Source organism: Trifolium pratense, linkage group LG5 (genome assembly GCF_020283565.1).
Source record: "Trifolium pratense cultivar HEN17-A07 linkage group LG5, ARS_RC_1.1, whole genome shotgun sequence".
Classification (NCBI taxonomy): Eukaryota; Viridiplantae; Streptophyta; class Magnoliopsida; order Fabales; family Fabaceae; genus Trifolium; species Trifolium pratense.
Window position 1 is genome coordinate 31,435,092 of NC_060063.1, and position 5,538 is coordinate 31,440,629.

At 35.0% G+C, this 5,538-nt stretch overlaps 1 long non-coding RNA gene across 1 annotated transcript; it reads right to left on the reverse strand.

Moving 5' to 3' along the window:
• Window positions 1-722: 722 nt before the first annotated feature.
• Window positions 723-4,092, reverse strand: LOC123882831. Its single transcript, XR_006799999.1, has 3 exons — window positions 3,651-4,092; window positions 2,630-3,082; window positions 723-951 (listed from the first exon to the last, which is right to left on the reverse strand). It is a non-coding gene; the product is annotated as an uncharacterized LOC123882831 (long non-coding RNA).
• Window positions 4,093-5,538: the final 1,446 nt, after the last annotated feature.

Below are 5,538 nucleotides of genomic sequence, written 5' to 3' on the forward strand. Positions count from 1 at the left end.
CCACTAATAGCTCTAGTTACTAAGACCTCCAGCAAACCCTAGGATTTACGCCTTACACTAAGACCTCCAGCAAACCCCTGGTTTACGCCTTATAACCTCGACACTACTCATGCAACTTCTGCCTAGGAACTCCTAGACATGAGATCCCATCTCACTTCCACTCACACAACACAACCTGTGTTGATTATACAATGTTAAGAATGATGTGGCGACAACTTGCCAAGACAATACTTCACTTTTGCTTAAAAGCTTCAAGTGAATCACACACGGTAAACTCCGTACTTCCACTAGTACAGAAAACACTTTTTACATCTGGCCAAAACCCCCTTTTACATCTGGCCCAAGTCAGAGGTAGACGTACGAGAAGTAGTAAGTTTATGCTTTTTACATCTGACATTCGCCAGATGTAAAAGTATCCCCTTTTACCTCTGTTCTCAAGTTTCAGCTGACCAATTTTTTTTTTTTAATTAAATTGGACCTTTTACATCTGACCAAGTCCACCAGATGTAAAATAGTAACTTTATTTAATTATTTTTTTTCAAAACCCTGCGTTTTCTTTTTTATATTTTAAATCCTTTTTTATAATTAAAAAAACTAAAATACCACTACAATTTAACATTCAACCAAAATACAGTTGCAAAATATAATCAAATGTCATTAAAATTCAACATTCATCCAAAATACCAAATGTCATACAATTCAACATTCATCCAAAATGTCATACAATTCAACATTCAAGCAAAATACCAAATGTCATTACAATTCAAAACATCATAATTAATATGAATCCATCGTAACATCATACAAATTAACCTAGCTAGCTCCTAAGCCTCATCGGCAACATCATAATCTACCTCAGGATTATATATATAGGTCAAGAAAACAAGTTGCCCAGCGGTTTCACAATTCATACAGCTCCTCCTCTGTTAATGTCGTGGGATTATCGAACACCTACAATATGTAAATATATATTTACTTATACATACATGGCTCAAATTCATTACGTATACATGATCAACTTATTCATATATATAAATTAACATACATTCAGGTAGTATCATACTGCATGATCTAAAATCGAACAAAATGCAACACAAAGTGAGCTAAAGGCTGCTGCCTCGAGCGCCCCACGAAGGGTGTGGCGCGCCCGCGCAATTGGGAGCATGCAACCTGCAGAATTCTGCAGAAAAGAAACAAAGAAAACAGTCCCCTTTATGCAGAAAAATGCAGCAAACCAGCCCTTCTTTTTATGCAGAAATTTATAGCAAAGCAGTGCCGTTGTTATGCAGAAAAATCCATCAAACCAGTCCCAATTTCATGCAGAAATTTACAGCAAAACAGTCTCATTCTTATGCATGAATATACAGAAAACCAGTCTCATTTATGCAGAAAAAATGCAGCAATCAATACTTCTTTTTATGCAGAAAAAATGCAGCAATCAATACTTCTGTCTCATAATCTAACTTGTGGTTCCACTATCTACACTATTTGTTTGTTAATTTCACTTATTAAGTGCCAACCAAACCTATACAGATTTACCATAAAAGCATAAGCAGTCTGCTAAACATCAACAGAGGTTAACGAAAAATACATATAATGTCGATAAAGAAAAATATAATACCTCCATCCAATTCTTTGTAATACTAGCGGAGACAATGTCAATCATATTCTTCATTACATAATATCCACAGTCATTGCCGTTAGGCTGTACCCCAAATATGTTGCATAAACCAGTCCCAAAACTTGAAGCAAATCTTACATAAAGCAGTGTCAACTTAACATGTAGCAACCTTATTAAAGATCAAAAGGCTCGTGTAAACAATCACTTAATAATCACAATGAGAAATAATTATACATGTTGCAATGAAAAAGTTTCTAGTTTCATCTCCAAACAAAGTAAATTTCATTGAGTTACTAAATAATTGTTTTCTTCTAAACCATGATCATTCTCTTTTTAAAATAGCATGAAAATTTTGAAAAGAAGCATGATACATGTACTATACATGCCTCGGCCCTCAATAAAACATGGCTAGTTCAAACATTTCATTCCCAAAACCAATAATCTACTTGTATAAAACAATCATCAAAAGCTTATCTTAACTTAAAAATTTCTTTTCCAAAGTAACTCAAAATTTTAAGCTAAGTAGATTTAAACCCTCACTTTTATTCTTCAAAATTAGACCACATCAATACATGTTTTCAAAAGCTACAGAGGGTCTAATTTCAAAGCAGCAGAAGCAACTCCCATGTCTTTGATAAATTGTAAATTTTCTTTTAAAGAAGACATGACTTGCACAAATAAATTAGGGCTTTTCTCTTTTAAGTTAAACACAAGAAAAGTGTAAGTACCACAAGTCATAGAATAGTTTTAATTTTAATTAAACCATGACAAACTTTAAGTTCTTGATTAATTGGAATTTTCTCAAATGCCTAGCTACTGACTATTGTGAAAGCCATGGTTTCAACCATGAAAATCCATCTAACTACCCTTAACACACTAGTTTCATAATAGCTACTATAAGACTTCCATTAGGAGTTAACTAAATCATAAATATGAAAAAGACATAAAACCATTCTTCAAGCTCTAAGAGCTTGACCTGCTATGGAGAAGAAAAGAAGTTCTAGTTACCTTAGAAGAGGAAGCTCATCACAACTCCTAGCTTTCAAACAAGCTTCGAAAGGATGAAAATGGTGGAGAGATGAATTTTGAGTGAGTGTATAGTGATGGTGGAGTGTGTGGTTCGGCCATGGAAGAAAGATGAGTGAGTTTCCAATTTATCCTAAACCTTCTACTTAATAGCTAAGCTAAGGATCATGGCCATTGTTCAGAATTCAGAACAACAAATTAAATTCTAATAATCATAATAAAGGCATAAAAATCAACCATAAAGAGGAACCTTGTTAAGTGTTAACCATCAAACACAAAGATAAATTATGTTTCAAATACATAAAAATTGAGATGAAATCAAGTCACCCTTTTCAAAGTAGTCTTCTTGCTAAGCAATTCTGGCACAACAGAGGCCACGACTGTATGAACCAGCAAATCAGTAGGTTCTTGATCATCCATTGTCTTCTCCCGGAACTTCAATGTAGAAAGTCAAGCAAACAAACGCATTAGCATCAAAATGAACATTATTAAAACTGTAAATCAAAGTCATACACAGTTTCATAAAGCTCAAAATATCATCATCCTACAACCCATCAACAAAGTTCTCATTTTTCATATAATTCGCAGTGTCCCATAAAGTCATATCCATGTTCACATAATCCATTTTCAATTTATGCTCTCTCCAGAGATCATCACATCTCAGAATATAAAAAATAAAACATATGTTGTGAGCTAAAATATACTTAACACAAACCAATTACGGCGACAGTTTATGCTGACACCACAATGCTTCAAACATCAATTCTGGCCCATTAATTAAATTCCATAATCAGATTGACCATAAAAACAAAACATCAATCTTTTCAATAATCACATTCACAAAAAACAATTCAAGTCCCACTTTATGGTTCAATATACAAAAGCAAAAGTAGAAGATTACAAAAAATTACACAGGATTAAACCCTTAATCATCAAAATCAAAGATTAAAATGAAAGATAAACATATGCTAAAACCTAAAAACCCTTAATCGTCAGAACTCACCAGTTTATGACTCTGTAACGAGCTGAGAGAGCTTTGATTCGTTTCACTGAGCTTCGATTTGGGTTCAGTAAGCCTTGGTTCTTCAATTAGGGATTAGAATTTGTGATTCAATGAAAGGGATTGGAGGCTAGGGTTCGAGAGAGAACAAGTGTTAGAGAGACATCTCTTCGATCGCGAATCTAGGGTGAGAGAGAACGACAAGCTTCGATTCGTGAGAGTAGAGGCCGGAGAAAGAAAGAGAAGCTTCGATTTGGAGTTAAGCTTCGATTTGGAGTTAGGGTTCGTGAGAGAGAGGACGACTGCGAGTGAGAGAGAGGACGGCGCTGGTGGTGAGTTGATTAAAGGTTGCGGAGGGTTCAATCTTGTCGCCGGTAGAGGACGGCGGTGAGGGTTTGCATCGCCGGTTCTTGCGAAGGTGAGGGTTTTTTCTGAAGTCTTGGGAGAGAGATATCACACTATTACCGTTCCAAAAATATTTTTTTTTTTTGTATTTAACCTGACATTTTACATCTGTGCCTAAATATGGCCAGATACATACATATTTTAGATAATTTTCACCATAATTACAAGATTGCCACCGCGTTTAGTTATGCTTCTGGTACATTGAAGTCAGATGTAAAAAGTCTTGTCTATTTATTTTTTACATCTGTGGATATTGAAGCCAGATGAAAAGGTTACTCCACATAGCCTTTTACATCTGACATATGCTCGTCAGATGTAAACATGCTGTGTAATATGTTATATTTGTACTAGTGTTCAAAGCTTAGGAGTAACCTTAAAATAATAAACTTACTTCTTAACTCGTGTTATAGAATCCACAAGCAAGAATTACAAACAAACAATAAAAGACTCAACAAAGACTCAATATGTGAACTTATATTTTTCAATGAGATATCTAGTCTTGAGCTTGGTCTTCATATATATAATAATCTAGCACGCTCCTCTTTCTTCATTACTCGTAGGACGCTCCTAGTAGCTCATAAAAGGTGATCTGATTCTCTTTTGATCTTCATCAAGATTGTATATAAACTTTCCAAAAGTGTTTAAGGACTTTATAGGATAATTGTGATCATACCGTTGTACCATTAAGTATGTCTTATCCTTAAAAACTCCTGATCAGATCAGATCTCCATTACGCGTGCTTTTAAAGTGGATTTCCTTAAATAGCAGATGCTCTCATAAATGCGCGAGATTTCCTTGAATAAATATGATGTTGTAACATGTTTTCCAACATCTTGTTAGTATATTTGTTTTAGCAAAATTAAGCCAATTCAAATATCCAACAATCTCCCCCTTTGGCAATTTTTGGCTAAAACAATTTCAGGCCATTACCCTTGAGAGATTAAAAAGCGCAATCCTTCAAATCACTACGGTCACACAAAAGAAGGAATGTTAGAGCATCAATTAAACAAAGTTTCACATAGGTGAAAAGTATATGCATCAGAGGCAGCAGCAGCGGAGTTATCATCAATTAGCCTCGAGCAAAATAAAACGTGGTATCAGAGCAAAACATATATCATATGTCATATGTCATCAAAGGTGTTGTGACATATGGGAGCACATCTTCTAGCACATGTTCGTCCAATCAGGGCAGCATATCCATTCAGCAGCAAACTCCCCCTGACTTCATCAGCTTGTGCATCATCTTAGGGTAAAATTTTTACTCCCCCTGAATACTTGCTTACTGCTACTTAAAAACATGTCATAACAAAAGACACAACAACATGTAGCAGAAACAAACAAATCAAAGTACTACTCCCCCTTTTTAGCCACAAAATGTGCCAAAACAGGAAAGTTAAGTATCCAAGGTGCAGAATAAAACAAAATACAGACCATGCACTCAGAAGGTGCTAAATCCAGGGCACAAAACAACCCACAAACCAAAGAA